The sequence below is a fragment of the Capsicum annuum genome, chromosome 3 (assembly GCF_002878395.1).
Source record: "Capsicum annuum cultivar UCD-10X-F1 chromosome 3, UCD10Xv1.1, whole genome shotgun sequence".
Taxonomy (NCBI): domain Eukaryota; kingdom Viridiplantae; phylum Streptophyta; class Magnoliopsida; order Solanales; family Solanaceae; genus Capsicum; species Capsicum annuum.
In genome coordinates this window covers 83,149,601-83,175,957 of record NC_061113.1, presented here as the reverse complement: position 1 = coordinate 83,175,957, position 26,357 = coordinate 83,149,601, and the positions used below count along the sequence as shown (strand labels likewise).

At 35.0% G+C, this 26,357-nt stretch overlaps 1 pseudogene; it reads left to right on the top strand.

Annotated features, from left to right (window-relative positions):
• The first annotated feature begins 6,149 nt into the window (after positions 1 to 6,149).
• LOC107865318 lies at positions 6,150 to 24,728 on the top strand (annotated as a pseudogene).
• Positions 24,729 to 26,357: the final 1,629 nt, after the last annotated feature.

Here is a 26,357-nt window from a genome sequence, read left to right as displayed (position 1 = left end):
ATTACATAACTAATATTCTTATCTCGATCATAAATATCTAAGTGAATAATAAGACTCAAAGTTTCACTGAATTAAAATTCTAAAGATCTGAAGCGTAAGTAAACACATAGGTATCGGGTGTTCATAACCCGCTAGCACTGAATGACCATAAATTACAATAACAAATCTTAAAACTATAGTGTGGGATCATGTTTAAAACCTAAAAGCATAGACATTTCATCAAACATGTGAAAATCATGAACTTGAACATGGGAATGTCTTAAACATAAGGAAAACAATAAGATACATGGCTAAATTCATAAATTAGGAGTTTAACATGAAATTTACTTGAACATGACATGTAAATTGCAACACTCAAAGCATGATATGACTCCTTCCACTTGGAGACACTTGAAAACATAACTTTCAATTGAATTGACAAGGGATTCATGGATTTATTTCTCCTTGACATGTATAAACTCTTGAATTAAACCAAAGAAGGGTTTTGGGCTCTATGGGTGAAAGAGACCTATGGATGAACATCCCACCTACCTTAATTGAATAAATTCTTGAAGAAACTTGAATATTCTTGAACTAGGAAGCTTGAAATTCTTAGATTTCTTGAGAGAAGATGCTTGGATTATTTTTCTTGGTCAAAGGGATGATATTTACATGAGTTGATTTGAAGAAGATGGGGAAATACTGCCCTTTTAGGTATTATAATTCGTGCCTTGGACATTTGGGGTTGAGGGAAAGGGACCAAAGTACCCCTTAGCCATTAAAAAGCTGAAATTGTGGGGGAATAAGCTCTGTATCACATCAAGTCCCTTATCCTAGTGGAGAGAGATCAACGTTGCGCCCCTTATTTCTTGGGAGAGACCGGTGCATCGTGGCCAAATCGCGGACCCTTACTGTCTCTCATGAAAAAGGCCATAACTTTTTGCTCGGGTATTAGATTAAGAAAAAATTTGTATCGCTGGAAAGATAACTCACTTATATATAATTTGGTGGGTCTTAAGCTGAAAATTCTGCATTTATAAAATGTTATACGCCTTTAAAGTATACCCTTGTAGAATCAAATACAAAGATTTGGTTGAATCAAAAGCTCTTAGCTCAACTTTGTTCTAAGTGATTCCTATTAACATTTTCACCTCAAAATCTCTTCAAACACTAAGATAATGATCATGACATATGTATTCACACACAAATCATAGGATTAAATTTTACACAGTAGGAATGACATCTAGCCCAAAAATGTAGAATGACACAACCATCAACAAGAAAACTCCTCACATTAGTAAATAATGAGATTTTGTAACACAAAAAATACATAGGGACTCTAAAGAAAGATAGGTAAGAAGTGACCTGCTTTACTTTTAGGGCCATAAAAAATCTCTTAGCTTAAGATGCCCCGAGGCCATAAGATCCATTACCTACTTCCATTATGAAATTGATCTCTTAAAATATGTGACTTGCCTTAGAGTGAAGTGTAATAGTAGTGAATGATCCTTCAGCCGATGACAAACCCTTCATCCCATTAGCATCACTACATAGAGTGGCATCCCGAAAGTTAGAACCATCACAAATGGCCTTAACCTTTTGATCTTTATTCTTCTAGTAAGATTGGGTATGACCTTAAATAAAAGGTCTCTAGTGGTGCCTATGAGAGTGTAGAATCCCTCTCAAGGTTCCCTATGTTCCAAATTAAGGGAAATTAATGACCCAATATGGCTATATCATAAGGTCATGGGATAGATCTACAGAGAGAAGACATAAGAAACCAAGTGTGGACAAAAATTAATAACAACCAAAGGATAGAAAGATAACAATTGTTCCTAGTTTTCCAGCTAAAATAATTGGTAAAATCAATCCACAAGAATTCATCGATAGTGGATGTTCTCAAGAGTTTCTCAACCCACAAATGGAAATTCTTGACTAAGTGGATGAAAGACATTCCTAAGGGTGGAGTCAACTAAGAAGTTGCGCAAAGTAGGGAATGAATAGCAACTAACATCAAATAAAGATACTGGGAGTAGAAGGGTGATAGTATATATCACTTATGGTTGAATTCCAGGTTGTTAGAATGATATTCTTAGACAAATAAAAATGTTACCATGTAAAAAATAAATTTTCCTTGCCTTGATCTCTTAGGACATCAAAATTACCCAAGAGAGATTTTCTCCCATGGCCAAATAATGGAATCATCTCACCTAAAACCAAAAAAAGGGAATATAGAAGAAGATGACGAGTCAGAGAAAACTCCTCACCTATTGAAGTAGCTAACACTCGAAGGCATGAGAAGATCCTCCAAAACATTAGGATAAGATGACTAATGAAAATATTAAAGGTAATGCAAAATAAAGTAATCACTTAATCTATAAAGTAACCTAAACCCATGATGAATAGATAGGTGTACGCAAAGATCTTATCATGTAAAGGTAGTTTAACACTCTCTCAATGATGGGGCAGTTTAACTTTGAATCTATTATCAGGACAACCGCAACCTCTCCTGGTGGTATCTAGATCACTTTTCTTCACAAATGAACCCAATTTGAATCTTGGTCTTTCCTCCCCTTTTATACTTTAATAGTTTAAGGATTTGAAGTCCTTATTGAAGGAACCAATTAGGATCTTGTTAATGTTTTTCTAAGAGAAAGTTGTATTTCTATTATTACTTTTAGATATAATAATAGACATGGTGAATTAAGGAAAAATATAAATAGAGCGGGCTCGGTGCAAGTCACACAAATTAAGAAAGAAAGATATTGTACTAAACTATGAAGCTCATTGAGTTTCTAAAGGAAAAGAGCGAGAACCCAACATTAAAAGGAACCTTAGAAAGAGTATGTGTTTTCAACTATCTAGATATCTAAATATCGATTTGTGATCTATTATGGCGGTCAAGAAATGAAATAATAAAATAATCTCCAGTTCACTTTTCATCTCTTGATAACTACATAATATATTGTCCTTAATAAGGGAGGGAATATTTGTTTGGGGTTAAACTGGAAGCAATAACATGTGACACACTCTAGATAGGTAGCTTTAGTGTGTAAATACTACTGCAAATACTTCAACTCTGAAAATACGCACTCATAAGTACTACGATAAGAGAGTCCCACTAAAAGAATAAAAAAGTTTTCTTTCACCGTCATTGGTGACATGTCATAAAATGACAATTAGAGGAAAAAGAGGTAAGATGCGAACAATCTCCTACAAAGAAGAGCTAGGTAAATACTAAGATACTAACGAATTAGGATAGATATCTTTCTTACAAAGTAGGAATTCTTTTGTAATATCTCTTCTAAAGTTCAATTGGACAAGGCCTTCGTTGTATCCTATAAATAGCTGTCCTTACTCACTTGTAAAGGAATCTGGCTTATCTCCATCTTCCACACATTTTGAATCAATACAATTCTACTTACTTTTTCTATAAGTTTTATTCTTTACTTCTGCATAGTTCAATATCTTTGATAGTTTACTTACACCTTGCTAAAAGGATTATTCCTAGCTATCAGCCACTCTCGTGGACATCCTCAACTCATCTAGATAATTTTTCCTTACTTTTTTTTAATCATAGTTTACTTTCACTTAATTATTTACTACATTAATCACTAACAAATCAAACCCCGTGAAAGATCAAACCATAGCGGGAGCTCTTGACACATTTATAAATTTAACTGTATGTAATATATATATATATATATATATATATATATATATATATATATATATATTATACTAAAAGTGGAAAACTCAAAAGTGCAAAATTAAATTACAATTTCCCCCTACTTTAATTAATCATAATTTTAAAACCATCTCAATAATTATTAATTTAAAGCACAAAGTTCTAATTACCATCTATAGCCGATGGTAATGGAGTCTTGGGGGCCTGAACCAGTTGACATGGTTGTATGACAAGCCTGCATTTGGGTACTTTCTAGACAAATGTCCAAACTTACAAACTTAGAGCAATCACTGCTAATCATACCCTCGTGAGAAGTCCCTGCTAAATCAGAATGGTCATCAAAGCCTAACCCACAATGTGATCGTAAAATAATTCATAAATACAAGGTATCAGGTGTTGATAAATATTCAACAAGACAAGGCTATTGGAGTTCCACATCGGTTGGTCAAGGGGTCTTGGTCTCCTTATATGGTCTTGGACAATCCTTCCCTTATGAGCTAGTTTTTGAGGTTGAGTTAGGCCCAAGGTCAATTTCTTTATCATGGTATCAGAGCCAGGCCCACTCAGTTCATTGTTTCCGATGTTGGGTCCCCCATCTTATATTGTTCACGCTCCAGATATCTAGCCCTGGGTATGCGGGGGGTGTTGGAGTCCCATTGGTGGGTTAAAGGGTCCTTGGTTTCCTTATACGGTCTTGGGCAAACCTTCACTCATGAGGTAGCTTTTGAGGTTGAGTTAGACCCATGGTCCATTTCTTTATCATGGTATCAGAGCCTAGTCTCCTTATATGGTCTTGGGCAATTCTCCCGCCATGAGCTAGCTTTTGAGGTTGAGTTAGGTCCAAGGTCCATTTCTTTATCATGGCGGACTATCTTTTTTTAAACAAAGTAATTAAATACTAAACTAATGATTGATAACAATATTTAAGTCATCTGGATACAAGGAGGATTCACCATAGGTTCAGTGCACAAGGCTAATGAAATTTCTGACTGCAAGCTTGAGTCTAAAAGTTGGATCAACACCATGAAATAATATAGCGCAAACGGAGTGTCAATATAATTGATTGTATTGGCATGTAATTTAAGGGTTGGTTATAGTAAATACAAGCTAAAGACAATTAATCTTAGCATGGTCAATATTTGTAAGCAGTAACTCGATGAAGAGAAATCAAAGCTGGTATCATAACATAAGATATTAACTGAAAAGTTAGGACATGTACAAAAAATGATTAGCTAAAATATGCTAGCTGAGTAACAAAGATTGAAAAATACGTAAAGCGATATACAAATCATTATAAAGCACTGTAAGAAAAATTATGGCCTACAACCACGAATTATACTTTGAAATCTCTATTTAAAACTGATAACTAAGTAGATAGATAGCTAAATAAAAGTATCATAAGTTGAACCGAATACTAAGTCTGAATTTGAAAGTAAAAAGACTGTAAATAAAACACATCTTAAAACTGAATACTTTATGCCAAAATAATATTTCTTGAGATAACTATGTTTTTCTAATTCAGGGAGTTTTTTACAATTGACAAACAACAAGTGCACCACCTACCATACAACACCTCAAAAGGAGTCATATAAATATTCGAACGGTAACTATTTTAAAACATGCGATCTATTGTATAGTGAGTAGATTATCATAAAGTTTTCATTATATAGTGTTCACCTAAAAGACAGAGGTTATAGAAAAGATTGAAAGTTCCAAAAAAAAAAATTATGATATGAAATGAGTAGTTATTAATAAAAATAAGGTAAATATAGACACTTGATACAATTTTTACTCCAAATAACATATTTTAATAAAATTACCTTCAAAATTAATATGGTAGCTTTTGGTGAGAGCCTTCAATCTTCTTTATTTTTCTTTTGACCAAAAATATAAATACTTTTTGTCTCCCGTTCTTTACTTATATTTGCAGAAGTAGACTACTGTGACCCAGTCTTATGATTCAAAAATGTAATGGATTCTTAAACAGGTTGCACATCTTCAGTTAAAATTTTCTAATGGTAATTAAATACATAATAATTAGTCAAAATAGAAAAAGAATGATTTATTTTGACTAGCCACAGGTTTAAGAAAATAAAGAAGACTTTTGAATCTTGTAGTCTTAAATTAAAGTCATATCAAGCGTATCAAAATACCCTATAATCTTGTGATTTAAACATGCCATATGAAAAATTGAAATTAAAGTGTTACCAAAAATAGAGAAAGATGACATTTTCTTCAAACTGATTAAAATAGAAAGAATGTGATTCTTTTTTAAATAGAGGGAGTATAATAAATGAAACATAGGGAGAGAGAGTGTATGTTGTAGGCCTGTTAGAATTGTGTGTTTCAGGTTGTACTTGTGTTCTATATGGTTTAACATTTAAAAACATAGGTAAGGATCGTGCGTGGCTTCATGATTGGACGGGTACGAAATCCTTTGCATCCTCATTGCGTCCGTATTCATGCCACTTGTGTTCCTAATTCCAAATAATTTAATACTCATTATTTTAGTATAAACAGCTAGTCTTCCCAATTAAGGCGATAACTAGCAACTCACCCAAACATGTCAATCACTAGTCGCAGTAATGGTGATCGTGGTTGTGGCGATAATTTTAGGATGGAGTTGTTGTATCTCGCTGCTCAGTCGGTTGTCGATCACCCCATGTCGTTGGGCTAGACATGGGAACTCAGCACAAGTAACTTCCATCTTCCCCAACACTGCTCTTATGATCATCAATCTCTCACTTTCCTTAGTCTACTTCGCTCTTTGAGTATTTAATACATCTTACCTTCCCTTTTCAAATACATGTATTCTAATATATTTTTTCACACCATCAGTCTGGCTCTTTGTTTGATTGAATTTGTTGTATAAGAAATTAAAGATTTTGACATATACCAAAAGTACACTTATAAATTTGTCAATTATGTTGTGATATGTAATAATATTTTTATGACTATAAGAGCATGATATTAAGATAAATTTTAAAAACTAAATACACCTTATTTATAAAAAAATAGAAAAGGGAAGAATATTATTCCATTTGTCTCAGTTTATGTGATGATGCAGTTTCTACTAAGAGGGTCAAACTAACTTTTGTTTGACCATTAATTTTTTCATGTCTTTTATAATTTTATGTTATTAGTTAATGTGACTTATAATGCTTTATACATATTTTTACATATACAAATTTTATTTCAATTTCTCGTTTTGAGATTTTATATGTGAATTCATAATGAAAATTAGATAGTTTGACTTTTGTCTTCAAATCATCTCATATAAAATGGTAGGAAGGGAAGAGCGTTGACTTGCTCTTTGTGTTGTTAATTACATTAATTTATTGTTAGTTGCCTTTCCAGGAACCATGTTAATAATTTTTGGTTCTTTATTTTCTCAAAGTAGACATCAGAGTTGAGCATGTGTGCTCACTAGAAATAACCAAAAGTAAGTTTTGAATTTTGGATTCTGTAAATATGATTCCATGGAACTAATCCTAGTCAAACAGCAATGTGTTGCAGATATTCAAAAGTCTTAGGTGTACTATTTTCTTAGATACTCTTATTAGCAGCTTCAAATTTTGAGTTTCATTCGTGTCTACTCTCTTAAATGTTAAAATACGGTCGAAATGACCTAGGAGGTTAAGAATTATTTGTGAAGACATTTAGATTCTGTTAAATGAACAATAGTTCACTTGATCGTCTCTAACTCATTTGGTACCATGGATAAGGGACAACACTAATCCCGAGATTAATTTTAGGATGAGTATATCTCATGTTTGGTTGGAATAAAATGCATGACATAACTTGTACTCCCCGAATACTTGGTCTTCAAAAATTTGAAATCTTATCCTCACTGTCCTGGCTACGACTTACCCTACGAGTCATAGGGGATCTTGATGATTTGTTGGACCCAAATCATAGCCTGACCAGTGTGTATGGCTAAGAATTCTACTCTGAGTACGAGTGGCTCACTACGAGTTGTGAGAACTCATTATGAGTTGTTGGGTGTAAATCACAGAATGTCCCGTGTACACCCATATGGTTACGGTGTTGACCACGACTGGAACCTATGAGTCATTTGGTCATGTGATGAGTCATATTAGGTGAGTCATGGGGTCAACAGTGTATGTGTTCCCTAGAAACTATCTTGGCTATGACTCATGGTGACGAGTTATAACGAATCCATATGAGTCGTATAGTGGCCCATAGTCACTGACAACTAAATTTCAACTTTTAATTTGAGGGCACTTTAGACAATTTCCTTCTTACCTAAATAAAATCACATGTTCATAAAGCACTCAAGGGGGATTATTTCTCATTCATAACAAAAGTAAACACTCTCAAGTTCTCTAAAGCAAGAAACTTAGGATTTTCAAGAAGTAGGTCGTCCAAGGGCTCAAGGGTTGATTTCTCTCCATAAACTTGGATAATTCAAGCATGTTACTCTTCCCTAATTATTGTTTTGTGAAAGGCATGTATTAAATTGATTTTATTATATGGTTTTGAACGTTGGTTTCCAACATGGATGAGGGTTTGGACATGGTTTCTCTTTGAATTGCTTTTCAATAATTTATTATGCATTGTTGATGCTTTAATAATGGTTTTGAACATGTGGAGTGCATGGGTATGGAGAATTTAATAAGGGGTCATTGTTTTCCCTAAATTGATGCTTTGAAATTGGATTAGTTTTAAATAATGATGTTCCCTCAACCTACTTATGTAAATGACTTTAAATTATCAAATTGTCACTTGGTTTGACTTACTCACCTATGTTATTGCATTGCATAATTGGTAAACCAATGAACTTGGAATTTAAAAGCCATGTTGGCTAATGTATTAAAGAAAAAAGGAGGCAAGGCGTTCCCCCAAGATTTTGATATTAATGAACAAAGGGGCGATATGCTCTCCCAAGTTTAATGTGATTGTTATTACATAGAGATAAACTTGCAAGTGCTTGGGTATGATGATACCCATAGTATGCCTTAACGATAAGTTCATTTATTGATAAATGGGTTATGTGAAACTTGCTTTAAAATTGACTTAATGGGGGTTATGTAGCAAAGCCGTAAAGGTGTGGGTCTTGAATGACTTGTACTAGAAACTCATTTTAGTTGACATGAGGTTTGGTCTGGATGACCTGTGTGCATATGTCACACATGATATATATTTTGGGATGGCTAGTTTCCTTGATGGCTTTAGATTTTCCTTAGATTTTCTCCAGTTCGTACGACTAACACTCACTGAGGCCCTTTCAGCAGGGGGACCTGAACTTATCTAGCCCGTGGGTGCCTATTATGACGGTTGAGCTACATAGTCCAGGATAACATTTTACTTTATGCTAAACCTTGTTCCTTAACCTGACATATTATTTATATATATATTATGAGGTGGTTCATATTGTATTTGAAATGGTATAACTTGAAATTATTTTGTCCCCTATCCCTGAGTGGCATGCTTATGTCACCCCACTAACTATCTTCAAATGTTGTATCCCCATGCTATGCAGGTACCGAAGATACTGTCACTTTTTCTGCATTGAGTTAGGTGGATAGGTTCGGTTCATTGGTTTATTATGGTGAAGTGGTGAGCTTTTATTCACCAAAATACTTAGACATGTATTCAGTTCCTTTCATAGCCTAGAATCATGAGTTTATATTTGTATTTTCATTGTCATTGTCATCTATCAAGAGTCAGAGGCATGTCCCAACCAAGACTGGATTAGGTTTTCTTTGTAGAGAGGCTCTGTTGTATTACTGTGGACTTGGGTGGTTATAACACCCTAGGTTTTGACCCCTAGAAAATTTCTTAGAACTCTGATCTCTAGATTAATATGACTCATGAGTATGAGCCATATGCTGGGGTATAGATGGTATGGTCCTATCTTATACTGACCAGTATTGATTAGTGGGGTAGATTTTGGTTACAGGAATAGTTACGACTTAGAGGTACGAGTGGTATTGGTGGGTAAAGGTCATTTGGTTCCTTAAATTAATCTTAGAATTTGTTACTTAGGTTGAATGAGTATGAGTGGCTTACTCTGAGTCGAAAGTCAGGGTATAAGTCATACCATGGACTTGTATGGTGGATAGTGTCAAAAATCTTTCTTGGATTTAAATCTGCTAGGGATACAGATGAAGGGTATGGATCGTATACTTTAGATACGACTTGGTTTAATGATTTGTATACTGGACAATATTGGATCCAAAGGTTGAGACTAGGATACGAGTAGAGGGTACCAATCGTATTGGTGGGTACGACTCATGAGAGTCAGTCGTACCCCTGGGACGGGATTTTGTACAACTTATGTAGGGTTATTCTAGATATTTTTCCACTTACCCTAATAAGGTCCCATGACTTCTAACCTACTTGGGAGGTTATTTACCCTATTATTATGATCATTAAAACTTTGAAACTATTCTAAAACACTCTATAATTCTCTCAAAAACTTTTGGGCAAGGGAAGATAGATTTTGAACAAGAGGATTGATTTGGGGCTTGTCTTGGTGATTTCTTTCCATCATCATCTTGGTTTAAGGCATGTTCTCTTCCCTCATTGTTAATTTTGACTATAAGCATAGTTTTTATGAATGTTTTCACGACTTACATTGATTGGATGAATTTTATTTTTAAATATAAATTGAGGGTTTTGATATTAAATGGTTTGTTATGGTTTCCCATGGTTTTAATTATGCTTTATGTGCATTAATGGCGGTTTTGGATAATTGGATTGGATGAGAATGATTTAATGGAAATTGGAGTTAGCTTTGGTCATATTATGACCCCAATATGTTTGATAAAATGCCTATAATAATGTTTTCATTGCATTCAGTACTTTTAATGGAACTCTTGCTTGTTTTAGAACTTGGTAAAGGAATTATACATGGTTTAAATGGCTTGAAAAGGTAAATGGATAAATGGGTATGCTTGTGGGGTACATGGAATCCCCCAAGTAGTTTACTATAGTAAACAGAAGGGCACTTGGAAGTCCCCTTAAACCTATATATGGTTGGCAATGGATCGTACTTGCAAGTATGATTGGTATAATAATACCACCACTAAATGGCCTTAGTTAATAAATGGTAAATGGATTGCTTGGTTTCTTGGTAAATGGTTTTAATTGGGCAATAATGGTAGGATGTGTAGCAAAGTCGTGCAAGTGGAGGTCTCGGGGGGAACAAAAACTAGAAGTTCATATTTACTGATATGAGGTTAGTCTTAGTGACCGTGTGCATGATGCCACACTATATTTTACGGAATGTACTAGTCATCCTAGGTTTTCTTTCCTAGTCATGCGGCTTCGGACATGAGGCCCTTTCGTAGGTGGAGCTGAACCCAATAGCCTATGGGTGGTGTAGTACGGCAAAGCTACACAACCCAGGTAAAGGTTTTTAAAGGCATGCTAAACCTGGTCCCCTTTCCTATCATAGTTATATATATATGTATGGTTGTGTGTATATAGATGGTCTTACTTTGTTTTATAAATGGAATTATTCTATCCTTTTCCTGAGATCATACTAGCATTCACCTGCTAACCTATTTACTAGCGGTTATATACCTATGATATGCAGAAAACCACTATTCTACTCTTCTTATAAAGTGATTGACTCAGGGGTTAATATTCGAACTGAAGGGGTGAGCTTTCATCCTTTTAGAAGGCTCTATTTCATGTTATGGACACTTCTAGACATTTTGGTTTTTTTTCTGGATGTTGATTTTGGCCATGGTTTAGGGAATATCCCAACTGGATTTTTATTAAACTTTTGGTTAGAGGCTTTGTGGTATTGCTACGGTTTGGAATAGGCGAGATTAGTATTGGTGTTGGCCTTGGCATTAGAATAAGATGGTGGGCTTACACCATTAGATGATATTGTTGGTTGTTCCATTATATTTCATTTTAGGATTAAGTATATTATATTTTGGAATATCTTTGGTTATGGGTTGGTTTATAGCCCTTGTCTTGGTATTGGTTTGGTATGGTTGGATTATTGGTATGGGATAGTTGGACTCGGTTGGGTCGATCACGATTGTGATCCCATCCCAGAGTCTTCATGTGAGCTATAATACTATCTTGTTACATGTTTGAAATTTAGCCAACTGAGGGCAGGTGACAAAAGGTTGGGTTCGGTAAAAGGAGTGGTCTCTGGTCCTAGTTAGACTTGGGATGCCCATTACAACAAGGCCCCAGTCGGGTCATGTCAGTGGTGTTAGTTGGTTGTTTCAAATTCGATTGGTGGTTATTAGTTATAGACATATTTTATAATCTTTGAGCTTATCTTATACTATCTTGTTATATATTTATAATTCGGTCCTTGTTGGGCAAGGTGTGGGGTTTAGTTTAGGTTCAAGGGGTGGTGTCCGATCCACAGTGGGACTTAAGTTACCCATCATAGCCAGGCCCTGGTTTGGGTAGTGACAGAGTTGTTATCAGAGCCTAGGTTTAGTGTCATTAAGTGTCCACAAAGTTGTATCAAGTAGAGTCTCTTTTATGGATATGTAGTGCACAATACTTAAAGGGGGAGGCTATGAGGCATTTTTTACTATTTTCCTTTCTTGTGATCTATTTTTGGGCTATAAAGTCTAAGGTCTTAAATCTCCTCTAATATCCGTTTATTTGTATTTAATATCATGCCTCCCTAAAGATCTGATGCTTAAAAAAACTCCTCCGCCCCATTCAAGTATGATATTAATGGAACCCATCTTACTTATAGGGTTCAGACCTGGTCGAGGGCTCCTACTGCTGATGGATACTGTAGGGTTCCTTCGAATTCCACTATTCCTCCTTTGGCTCCTCATGGTGATGTGACTAATGTTGAGTTTCGTCATTTCATCCATTTGCTTACTAAGTTGGTGGCCTCTCAATCTCGTAAATTTGAGTGTGAGAGTAATATTACTCCTTCTACTGAATTCACTAGATTTGGCAAGTTTATGTGGCTCAAACCTTAGATTTTTACTTGTTCTAAGGTTGTGGAAGATCCTCAAGGTTTCATTAATGAGATGGAAAAGCTTTTCCATATGATGCATGCCTTTAGCTCAGAGGGTATGGAATTTATTACATACCGGATAAAAGATGTGGCAGATCAATGGTATGCGGAGTGGGATCAGTCGATAAATAAGAAAGTGGAGTTGGCATCTTGGGATAACTATTCTAGTACTTTCCTTGATCACTTCTTTCCTAAGGAGTTTGCACTCCAAAGTTGGTGTCCTCTATGAGAGCTCAGATGAGGAAATTTTCTTTGGGGTTGTCCCATGATTTGGTATTGGAGTGCAAAGCTGCTCTGTTGAACAAAGACATGGACATCTCCAGGTTGTTAGTGCACATGCAGTAGGATGAGGAGGAAAATAAGAAGAAGGTTGACATAAGTAAAAGACAGAATAAGAAGTTTTCATATTTGGATCAGAGTGGAGGTCAGCAGTAGAGTAGTAGAGATGGTAGAAAATAGTATAATAAGAAGTGGCAAAATTTTGGTTCCTAAGCTACAGCTAGTGATCTTTATCCAAAGCTGTTGGGTCATTGTCTTCAGAACAGTGTTGGTACAAAGGCACAAGGTGACCAATCTCAGGACAGTGGTGCCCAATTAGCTCCATCCCATCTTCTTTATAGATTTTATGGAGAGTTGCACCATGGTTTCTGTGAGGAGGGGAGAAATAAGTGTTTCAGATGAGGCCAGCCTAGCAACTTTCATAAGAACTGTCCTTCAGGTGATGTCGCTACGGGGGAAAACAAGGCCCCTATTGTTGTTTCTCCTACTGCCGCAACAAAGGGTACTGCTTTTATCTCCGACGTGGGTTGGAATCGTCTGTATTCTCTTTCTACTATCAGGATTCTGAGGTATCTCCCAATGTTGTTACAGGTATGCTACAACTTTTCTCTTGTGACATGTATTGTCTGCTAGATCCTAGGTCTACTTTTTACTATATGACCCCTTATATGACTATTTATTTTTGTATTGGTACTGAGTTTATTCCAGATCCTTTTTAGTGTCCACCCTAGTTGGTGATTCTATTATGCCCAAAAGAGTCTATAGGGATTGCATAGTATCTATCTATGGTAGAGAGACATTAGTGGATTTGATAGAGTTGGACATGCTAGACTTTGATGTGATTTTAGGGATGGACTAGATGCACTTGTGCTATGCTTTCCTTGATTATCAGACCCGAAGGGTTAGTTTTCATTTCCTAAATGAGCCGGTTATTGAATGGGAAGGTAGTTACCTAGTACCCATGGGAAGGATTATATCTTATCTTAGAGCCTAGAAATTGCATTCCAAGGGGTGCCTTTACCATCTAATGCATGTTAAGGATTCTAGATTCAAAGGACCTTCATTTCAATCTATCCTTGTGGTCTGTGAGTTTTCTGAGGTGTTTCCTAATGATCTTTCTGTGTTCCTCTCGATAGGAAAATTGATTTTAGGATTGATCTTCTTCTGGATACTCATCCTATCTCTATCTCTCCTTATAAAATGGATCCAGCTAAGTTGAAGGAACTCAAGGAGCAGTTGAAAGATCTTCTTGATAAGGGTTTTATCTCCTTTAGTGTCTCTCCTTAGAGTGCTCCTATGCTCTTCATGCATAAGAAAGGTGGGACTCTTTGAATGTTTATAGACTACCGCCAATTAAACAAGGTGACCGTAAATAATAAGTATCCCCTTCTGAGGATTGACGATCTGTTCGATCAACTTTAGGGAGCTAAGTTCTCTTCTAAGATTAACCTTCGATCGGGTTATTATCAATTGAACATTAGGGAGGTTGATATCCCTAAGACTGTCTTCCGAACTCATTATGATCACTTTGAGTTTTGAGTGATGTAATTTGGTTTGACTAATGATTCTGCAACATTCATGGATTTTATGAACTTGGTTTCCCATCAATTTTTTGTCATTGTGTTCATCGATGATATTTTGGTATATTCAAAGAGCAAGGTGGATCATGCTGATAACCTTCATTTAGTGTTGTAGCCTCTTAAGGAATAACAATTGTATGCTAAGTTATCAAGGTGTGAGTTCTGGTTGAATGTTTTGACCTATCTGGGTTATGTTATTTCTAGAAAAGAGACCATGGTGGATCCACAAAAGATTGTGGTGGTTAAGTAATGGCCTAGACCCATGACTCCAATAGATATTTGGAGCTTCTTGGGTTTACCCGATTATTATAAAAGGTTTGTGGAGAGTTTCTATACTATTGATAACCCATTGACTAAGTTGACTCAGAGAAAGTTGAAGTTCTTATGGTCGAAAGCTTGTGAGGGTAGTTTTGAAATATTGAAGAATAAGTTGACTTCGGCTCCAATCTTGATTCTACCTGAGGGTACTGATGGTTTTGTTGTCTATTGTGATCCATCCCAGGTGGGACTGGGTTATGTGTTGATGTAACAAGGCAAGGTGGTTGAATATGCTTCTAGACAGTTGAAGGTTTATGCAAAGAACTATCTAACTCACGATTTGGAATATTAGTTGTTGTGTTTGTATTAAAGATATGACAATATTACTTGTATGGGATTCATGTTGATACATTCTAAGACTATAAGAGTTTGCAATATATGTTCACCCAAAAAATGTTAAATCTTAGGCAAAGGAGATGGCTTGAGTTGCTAAAAAATTATGACATAAGTCTCCATTATCATCCAGGTAAATCTAACATAGTTGTTGATTCTCTTAGCAGGTTGTCCATAGGGAGCTTATCTTATGTCGACAAAGAGAAGTGGGATTTGGTGAAGGACATTTATCGTTTGGCTAATATTGGAGTTCATCTCTTAGATTTCGAGGATGGTGGTGTGATTGTTCAAGAAATGGAAAAGTCATCTATAGGTATTGAGGTGAAGGAGAAGCATATTTTGGATCCCGTTTTGATACAAATCAAGGATGATGTAGGTCACCATACAGTTATGGCTTTTACGATTGATGGTGATGGCATCTTGAGCTACCAAGGTAGGTTATATGTTCCTATCATTGATGGACTACGAAAGAGGATCTTGGCTGAAGCTCATGAGTCAAGGAATACTGTTCATCCTAGTTCTACAAAGATGTATCAAGACTTGAAGGATATTTATTGGTGGAAAAATATGAAGAGAGATGTAGCCAATTTTATGGCCAAGTGTATGGTGTGTCAAGTAAAGGTTGAGCATTTGAGGCCTGTGGTTTATCTCAAGAGATTTAGCTTCCCTTATGGAAATGGGAAGTGGTTAATATGGATTTTGTTACCGTTCAACTGTGATCTCTTGGTTGGTTGGATTTTATTTGGGTTAATATGCATAGGATGACTAAATCGTCTCACTTCTTCTTAGTGAGGACTAATTTCTTTTTAGAGGATTATGCCAAGTTGTTCATTGAGGAGACAGTTAAGCTGCATGGTGCTCTAATTTCCATCATTTCTAATTGAGGTACTCAGTTCTCATCTTATTTTTGGCATTTACTTTAGAGAGGTTTGGAGACTATGGTGAACTTCAGCACCACTTTCCACCCTCAAATGGATGGACAAGTAGAGAGGACCATTCAGACTTTGGAGGATATGCTAAAGTCATGTTCGATCAATTTTGGTGGTAGTTGGATTGACCATTTTCCTCTTATAGAGTTTGCATACAATAATAACTATCATTCAAGTATTGGGATAACTCCTTTCGAAGCATTGTATGGTAGGAGGTATAGGTATCCTATTGAGTGGTTTAAGGTTTGCAAAAATAAGTTATTTGGCCTTAATTTGGTTCATCAAGCCATGGAGAAGGTGAAGGTGATTAGAGATAGGCTTAAGACCACCCAAAGTCGCCAAAAGACCTACATGGATGTGAGACAGAGGGAGTAAGAGTTTAATGTTGGTGACTAAGTGTTCTTAAAGGTGTCTCTTATGAAGGGTGTGATGCGGTTTAGGAAAAAAAGAAAGCTCAGTCCCAGTTATGTTGGTCCGTATTTGTTTTTGAAGAGGGTTGGTAGTGTTGCTTATGAATTAGAGTTTCCTTCTATCTTGAGTTCAATTCATCTGGTCTTTCATTTTTCGATGTTGAGAAAGTACGTGGGTAATCCTTCCTTGGTCGTTCCTTCGGAGAGTGTTAGTGTTTTGGATTCCTTGTCATATGAGAAAGTCTCAATGGGGATTTTGGATCGGCAAGTCCATCGGATATGGACTAAGAAAGTTGCTTCGGTAAAGGTTCTATGGAGAAACCAAAACCGTGGAGAAGCTACATGGGAAGTCGAAAAGGACATAAAGTGTGAATAGCCATTACTATTTCTTGCTTCGGATAATCGTGCTTGGGGTATGTAAATTCCTTAATCTTTTTGTTTTCTTTCTTTGTTAAAGGTAAGTTTGGTTGTATTAGGAGTCAAATCGTGCAAATTAATGACTTAACTTGTCATTCGAGGACGAATGATCCTAAGGGAGGAAAAATGTAACACCCAGATTCTTAGTCCTTGAAATTTGTAAAATTTTATCCTTACTGTTCTTACTACGACTTACCCTATGAGTCGTAAGGTGGCCTTGATGAGTCGTTGGACCCAAATCGTAACCTGACCAATGTGTGTGGCTAAGTCTTCTACTCTGAGTATGAGTGGCTCACTATGAGTCATGAGTACTCATTACAGGTTATTGTGTGTAAATTATAGGATGTCCAGTGTACAGCCACATAGTTTTTGTGTTGACTAGAACTTGACTCTATAAGTCTTTGGGTCATGTGACGAGCAACTCCTCGTATTAGGAAAGTCATAGGGTCAATAGTATGTGTTAGCTCTAGAAACTATCTTAGCTATGACTCAGGGTGATGAGCCATAACGAATCCCTACGAGTCGTACAGTGGTCCATAGCCGCTGACTACTAAATTTCAACCTTTAATTTGAGGGCACTTTGGACAATTCCCTTCTTACCAAATTAAAACACCACATTCATAAATCACTCAAGTGGGGTTATTTCTTATTCATAACATAATTAAACACTCTCAAATTCTCTCAAGCAAGATATTTATAGTTTTCAAGAAGTAGGCCTTCCAAGGGCTCAAGGTTGATTTCTCTCCATAAACTTGGATAATTCATGAATGTTACTCTTCCCTAATTATTATTTTGTAAAAGGCATGTATTAAATTAGTTTTATTGGATAGTTTTGAACCTGGGTTTCCAACATGGTTGGGGGTTTGGACATGGTTGCTCTTTAAATTTCTTTCCCATGATTTATTATGCATTGTTGATACTTTATTAATGGTTTTGAACTTTTGGGTTCATGGGTATGGAGAATTTACTATGGGGCCATAGTTTTCCCTAAATTGATGCTTTGAAATTGGAATTGGTTTTGAATAATGGTGTTCCCTCAACCTACATATTTAAATGGCTTTAAATTGTGAAATTGTCACTTGATTTGACTTACTCACCTATGTTATTGCATTGTATAATTGGTTAACCAATGAACTTGGATTTTAAAAGCCCTATTGGCTATCGTATTAATGTATAAAAGGGGGAGAGACATTCCCCTAAGATTTTGGAATTAATGAACAAAGAGGGCGAGGTGTTCTCCCAAGTTTTAATGTGATTGTTATGGTATAGAGATAAGCTTGCAAGTGTTTTAGTATGGCAATACCTATGGTGTACCTTAGCGGTTGGTTCATTAATCGATAAATAGGTTATGTGAAAATTGCTTTAAAATTAGGTTTAATGGGGGTTATGTAGCAAAGTCGCGAAGGTGTGGGTCTTGGATGACTTGTACTGGTAACTCGTGTTTGTCAATATGAGGTTTGATCTTGATGACCTGTTGTAATGCCCCGAGATCCCATCCCGAGATGTAACACGGTGCTTATGGACCCGAAGGACCACAAGCTAACTCTTTACTGATATCTGTACCTGTACACTGCATAATATCTAAAATAAATATGGAAACTTGCCATAAGGTTCAACACATCTATACATACTCAAAACTGAATACTAATACATTTGTTTGAAAAGCCTCTAAACTCCATCAACGAAAAATAAATAAAATTTGATGCAATAATAGTAAACTAAGATTTGTCCTCAAAAGAAGAGGACTCACTACTATGGCTACTGTTGCTGACTGGGTCTGAACTGCTGAGGAAACTCTGGATCCTGTGCCTCTAAACCTATGGTGCCAAATAAAACACCATAGCGCAAATGTGTCAGTACAGGAATGTACTGAGTATATAGATGAGGTAGGCTAATGCAAGGGCTTCTACATGCACAATATCTAAACTGAATAATCATGAAGATGCCCCACGAGAACACATACATGAATGCACAGACCATGAACACAATCATCGCGACTCTAGATGCTGAAACTCGGATACCACTTTACTGTAGACTGAACTCACTACTGACACTGAGATACTGAATCAATGACTCAACTGATACTGTTGACTGAGGATCTGGATGTATTTACAACAAGGACTGAATTTCGAGCTTACTTCTTTCGACTGACAGGATTAGAGATCAACTTTTCTAACGGATGATTCCGGAAGCTATTATCGATGATAAGAAATATGATTATATCTGAATCTAACAACAAGAATAGTCAATAGAAATCTGATACTGTGATCAATCCTGTCTGATAGCATACCTCTAAATATGATATCAAATAACTCTATGTGAGACCAAGCCTATCTGACGGGATGATCCATGAATCAATGGAACTATCTGAGTTCTTCATAGAGATAGATGACTGTATCTGATAGTCCTGATTTATGAAGATTTATATTGAAACTAAGACTAAAGCTGCAACTGTGGGGAGTAGTTACTTAGCCGACATGCCCTAACCTACCACAGGTGGCGTCCAAGCTGTAACCCCAACTGGAAGGATGTCAATACCGTGCCACGGGTAAAGACCTTTCTTTGGTCAATCCTCTTTAACGGATGACCCTTACCAAGAAGTCAACCTAAGCCAATATAATAGTCAAATACTCTCCCTCTGGAGGTAACAACCTGTACTAACGGTGACTCCTGTATCCTGCGCTAGCTATGCAGTTCTGGAGTTAAGGGATTGCTACTAATGACTCTGGTCTCTCTCGCTGATGGGGAGAGCCACCATACCTTCCCCCGCTCAGTGCTAGTTTCTACTCCCAACTTAAAGACTCTAAACTAAATTATTAACTGAACAAAACTGAAATAAATCCGATACTAATCATGTTTCTCAAAAGATTTGACTGAGTTACACCTAGTTTCGTATCTGACGGAAATGGTATTGAATCATGGTATCTAACCAACGATACAGAGCTTGAATAGATTTCTCGAATAATTTTTGAGATTAGAATTGAATCATTTGAATACTATTAGATCTGAGCTAATTTGTAGGACTGGGGATAGATTACTAGCGATACAGAGGTTACGAAAATAACTGAGATTTCTGAGCTTTCTTAAGTTCTGCAATTGTATGAGGATACAGAGTTCAGCAATATGGAGATTACGGAAATAACTGAGATTACTGAGCTTTCTTAAGTTCTACAATTGTATGAGGATACAGAGTTCTATAGTTCAATGAGTTCTGAGAATTATGGCTCGACTGGAATTATCGAGGAACTGACACGGGCTCTAGACAACAGCTCTATTGTCGGGTATAAATACCCCCAGGACTCGATAACGTAAAAGTAAAACATAATCATTCTTGCATCATCACGATCATCCATTCATCATCACAATCATTAATTCATCATCAGAAGCATTCATTCATCATCATAATCATTCATTCATCATCACAATCATTCATTCATCATTATAATCATTCATGTATCATCCCAATCATTCATGTATCATCACAATCATTCATTCATTGTCACAAGCATTCATTCATCGTCATAATCATTCATGTATCATCTCAATTATTCATGTATCATCGTAATCATTCATGTCATAACTTACTTGATAACCACTTGGCATGTATTAAAAACTTAGCATATATCAAAAGCACATAATTGGAGAATTTATTACTATCACATCTTCACTTGTTCACTAAGGTCCTTCAATAAACACTAGACATGCATAGGTTCACAATTATTTGGGGATTTCCTACTATCATGGAATACTTCATTCACTTGGGCATTTTATCAAACACTAGGTATGCATAGACTAGCTCACAATTTGGGGTTTCCTATTCAACATACTATAATGGCCCATATGTTTCTCCTAAGCTTTTATCAAACCTATGGGAGACATGCTCCGCTTATTCAACCAATTCTACACCCAAAAGTCATGAACACATAATATAGAGAGAAACTTCAAGAGGGTTTATCACCAACATTACATGAATTCCACATACAAGGGTCAAAGCTCACAAATCTTGTAAACAAACATGAATCAAAACTTAACAACACATGGAACATCAATTTCAACTCATACAAATAATGGAATTTCACAAACATAAAATCTTTAAGTTTTAAATATGGGTGCTTGAGCTCCTTGGATGAAAAGGACCCAAGAATCAACATCTACATACCTTGGGGAAACTTCTTTCTTGAAGGTTCTTGGATAGATTCTTGATTTCTTGACTTCTCTTGATCTCTCTTAATTTTTCTTAAAGAAGAAATAAGGATTTTGATCTTGGAAAGAAATCTTGATTTGATGTTTTGGATGAATGACAAGTTATGTTCCTTGATTTGGGGTGATCAAGTGTTAAATAGGGTGAAAAATGACCAAAAAATCTCTTTAAAACGGTGTTTCAGCGCTGTCTTGGACAAAATTGATGGTCAGAGTGACGGACTATCACTCTGGTGACTAACCATCACTCCCAACATCACTTTTGGTCCATGAAAGGGCCTTATTGCTTCAGTTTTGACGACCAAAGTGACAGGCCGTCGCTGACTTGACGGTCTATCAATTTGTCCGTCACTCTGGACAGCTCGGAGAACTCTCAGTAAAAAGGTCATAACTTCTTACTCCGATATCAGATTTTGGTAAAATTGGTATAGTTGGAAATATAATTCAATTATCTATCTGTTGGTAGTTCATGAGATCAAATATTCTTTGTATAATGGAAGATATAATCATTTGAACTTGATTATTGCAATGTCCTTATCTAGAATTCAATCAGTAAGGGATGTTTTAATTCGTCTAATAGCTGGAACGTGTTTAAGGCCTTAATACACATCAAACTTGATCATAAAACTACCAAATTACTAAAATTTATTTCTCATGAGCTTGAATTATGGTTCTACTATCGGTTGGGATTCTCGGGGTATTACACCTGTATGCATATGTCACAGTTGATATATATTTTGGGATGACTAGCTGCCTTGATGGCATTATATTTCCCTTAGATTTTCTTTAGTTCATCCAACTAACACGCACTTGGGCCCTTTTAGCAGGGGGAGCTGACCCCATATAGCCCATGGGTGCCTATTTTGACAGTTGAGCTACCTGTCAAAATACCTGTCACGGCTAGGCCTTGGTTCGGTTCATGACATACCTCATCCTCAAATTAGTTATCCTGAGATTGTAGTGTTATTTCTATCCACTTTAAGGGTGAATGAGACATTCTTAAAGTAACTAATTCTAGGTAGCCAAACTCATTGTTTTGGACAATCAAGCTCCCACTGCTATTTTCACCTTTTTTTTACAAAAAAATCTTTCTTGACTTGTTCATGGAATCTCTTTATCATCTACAGGGAATTAGAGAAAAGTTGCTAAATAATACAAAGAGCAAGAAAGGTTGCTTGAAGGATTCAATGAGATGGACGCAATTAATGAATGTGGTTATTTACCTGGAAATGTTACTGAGGTTGGTCTGTGGATCAACTAAAGATACTATTTTTATGATTTTTTCATCATAAATATAATGTTTTCAATTTCAAATCAAACCTATATGCCGTGATTTATTTATTCTCTTCCCTTCCTCTTCAACAACAATCTTTTTCCATTTTAATTTAAGTGTATATTAGGACTTCAGGTCAACTTTTTGGGTTTCTTAAAAATTGATATCTGTATAGTACTACTTCTAATAAGAATAAACTAATTTGCAAGGAGGGGCTGATGTCGTTTTCTACCAAAAATGTTTGCTAGGATGAATTGAAGCAACTAGCTAATTAAGGGTGAAAGAATGGCAATTCATATGTCAAACATTGAAAATATGGTTCTTTTCATTCCTAAAGTCTACGTCTCTATTGACAGCAGATCACTAGATGTAATTTTGTCAACCTTGGACTCCCTATTAGACATCTTATCTGGATTTATTCGTTGGTTCACTTCTCATACAATGAAAACCCCAAACCAGTATCGGTATCCAATTAAAAAGAAGAGAATGCAAGTAGTGGTAAGTTTTTAACAATGCTGCAATATTCTGAGATTTATGTTTGATTTTCCTACCCTGGTTTAGGGAATGATCTATTGTTTTGTTATATTGTCTTGAGCAACCAGCACCTCATGATTAGCTTTTAGGGTTGAGTTAGACCTAATGTCCATTTCTTTTAACAATTTATCATGTACATTCCTTATGCTTTTCATTTCCAAAGTATTCTTTCGCTGCTTGAAAGGAACAACTCTGGTGATTATCAAAAACATAGTACAAAGTAAATTAGAATATAGATATTTGGGATCATTATATACATTAACATGATAACACAATATGTGTCTAGGAATTTTTTTATCATATGATAGTATGTTTGAACTCATCTACTGCACTATTTTTAGAGTCTAGTTGTTTTTCCAACCATAATAGTGACCCTAGGACTATAAATATTGTTTGAATCTGGTAGACAACTCATAAATAAGGTATGTAACTTGGTTTTATTTAGCCATGTCATGATATATATGGATGTGTTTGTCTGAGTTGCAAGAAAATGAGAAACTATTCTAAAATACATGTTATGAAAAATGGATTTTAGATTTCATAATATTCTAAAATACATGTTATTTTAATTATTTGTAGAGTTCCACAGTATTCATCTATCCTAGGTAATTTTTCATAAGGTTAATGGACAACTGGTATTTTAAAAAATATCTACTAGGTTCTGTGATAAATGTGATATATCTTACGTGCAACACAAATTACTTTAGGACAAGTTGTTGATTTTAGGAGAAAAGGGAAGGCCAAAAAAAGAATTAGAATCACTACTAAAAGCAATTTGCAATAACATGCTCTGTAAGCAACATATAATGATAAATTTTGCATTTGTGTCTAATTATAAATGACTAACTTAGAAACTACAGACGTAGCACCAATTAATAAAGATTGTTCCCACATAAAACATTTCATATTATAGGACTGAGTTTTTCTTTAAATCAATTTCATAAATGGATTATTATATGGATTACAATTGACATCGATTTGTTTTCTGATACTATACTTCAATTCAGTTTAATCCTGACAGGAACCCGGAGAAAGAAAAATGGATGATTGGAATTATGGTTTTTGTCACTGTGATAAAGTTTCTCCTTATGCTCTACTACCAAAGATTCAATAATGAAATTGTGAGGGCCTATTCTCATGACCATTTCTTTGATTTAATTACCAACTTAATTGGATTACCGTCTTAGCCATCCAATTATACTGGTGGATTGATCTAACTAGAGCTATCATTGTGAGTGTAGAATAACAGCATATATTGATCTTTAATTTGTATGCATTGTATATTATTGCAACTAAGATCAATGTTTTGTATTTTATATGAACGACTGATAATCCTTGTGGACTAAAAGTAGTATGTGTTGATTAATATTTTTTTTGTTTTTAGATAACACTTTACATAATGATCACGTGGGCAAGGACGGTGCTGGACAACATGTGGGGACTTATTGGAAGAACAACTCCACCTGATTTTCTTGTAACGTTAACATATCTAGTATGGAATCACCATGAAAGGATCAAACACATTGACATAGTTAGATCATATACTTTTGGGACATAATATTTTATGGAGGTTAATATAGTATTGCCTGAGGACATGTTTCTAAACCAAGCATATAATATTGGTAAAGCACTGTAGGAATAGCTTAAGAAAATTGTTGAAGTCAGGCGAGCTTTTCTCTATGTAGACTTTGACATCACTCACAAGCTAGAACATAAGACAGTGATCAAATGACATCAAACTAACACAAATATATTTGTGTGGTGGCTGCCTGGAGTAGTTTTAAAAATAACATCAGCTCAATTCCTACTTACTATAGTATTTTGATGTGTCTTTAATTCTATATTTAGAAGCCTGTTTACTCTTATGTCTCCTCTTTACGTCATTTTTTTATTGAGGCTATTTTAATTCTTACATTTTGGCTAAGTATATTCCATTCAATCTTAATTGAATCTGTTAGTGATGAATATCTTAGGATAAAATTTCTTCAAAATCAAGACTAGAAAATACTGCAACAATTATTTCTTCTTTTTAGAAGTAATTAAAATAAATTCAAAGGTCTTTGAGCTTGATTTGAATTGATATAGTTGCCACTAACGATAATCTTGAATTCAACTAGCACGAACAAATAATCTGGACTTGTACTCCTTGAATCTTGACTTATTTGTACTTTTTGAGCTTGTCTTTAATATATTAATTGGTTATATACCAGTAGCTTATAAATAAATATGGTGTTAGATCCATAACCTTATCGTGATTTTTGTTTGAATTCTAGTGACTTTTTTGAGTTATGAGTTTTATAGTAGTAAGAGAGAAGAGTTTTGCTGAAGTCAAACTCATTTTTGACAAATCAGATTGAAGTGATGTGACCATTTTTGATTGACCTTAATATGTCACTTAGATATGACCATTCTCACGAGCACTTAATTTGACTGTTCATGCTATGTCATTTCGATATGTGGTAATTCTAGTGTATTTTTTGAGTTATGGAAATCACTATTTATAGTAGTAGGGAGAGAAGAATTTTCATTAGGTTTTATATGTTATGTAATTTTGAAATAAGGAATATTGGTATGCTCCTATTGATTTTTTAACTTGACTTGACTTAACGTGCCATGTCATTTGACATATGACACCAAATTAGACTTCTAGGATAAGATAACATTTTGGGCTTAAAAAAGTCGCATTTAATACAATTATATTAGTGCACAATATTTATTTGGTCTTATGTATCTTGGTTTTACGATAATTCAAATTATTTTAAGAATCATATATACATAAATCAGACTATGTAAACTGTTGATGTGACACCTCTTGTAAGCTAGGAAAGGCAATTATCCTTTTTCTCAGAATTTTGGTAATTTCTGCCTTTTTTAACTCTTTGTGCTGAAAAAAGAAACTATTTGCCCTATTAATTAGCCATAATTTAATACGATTAAGAATTAATGATTACCAAATTTTTTCTTAAGACATACTCCTTATTTTATAGTTGTACATTTTCCTTCCACTTAATCTCATCATTAATGTAATTTATATTATTTTCTTAAATGACTTTTTTTTATTTCCTCTTATTTAGTGAAAAATTCAAAGAACCATACTAAATATAAAATGTTGAAAAAGTAAAAGGCCTTTTATTAACTATTTAAGCACAGTAAAAATTGAAAAACTCAAAAGACACTAATTTAATACTCTTAATTATCACTTTCCTCATTCGTCCTCTTTATTAAATTTATATTTCACACATGAATCTAATTTCTTTTATCAAAATTTTGATCTGTCTAAAAGTTTCATTGTTTTTTCTATTATAAATATAGTGACAATATTATGGTAGAATCTCGAGTATATACTTTGGTATGTTCTTTATATTTATATTTTTCTACATTAAAGTTGATCATCATTCTTTATCCTTATTTTATGCCCTGAAAATTTATATTTTAAATTT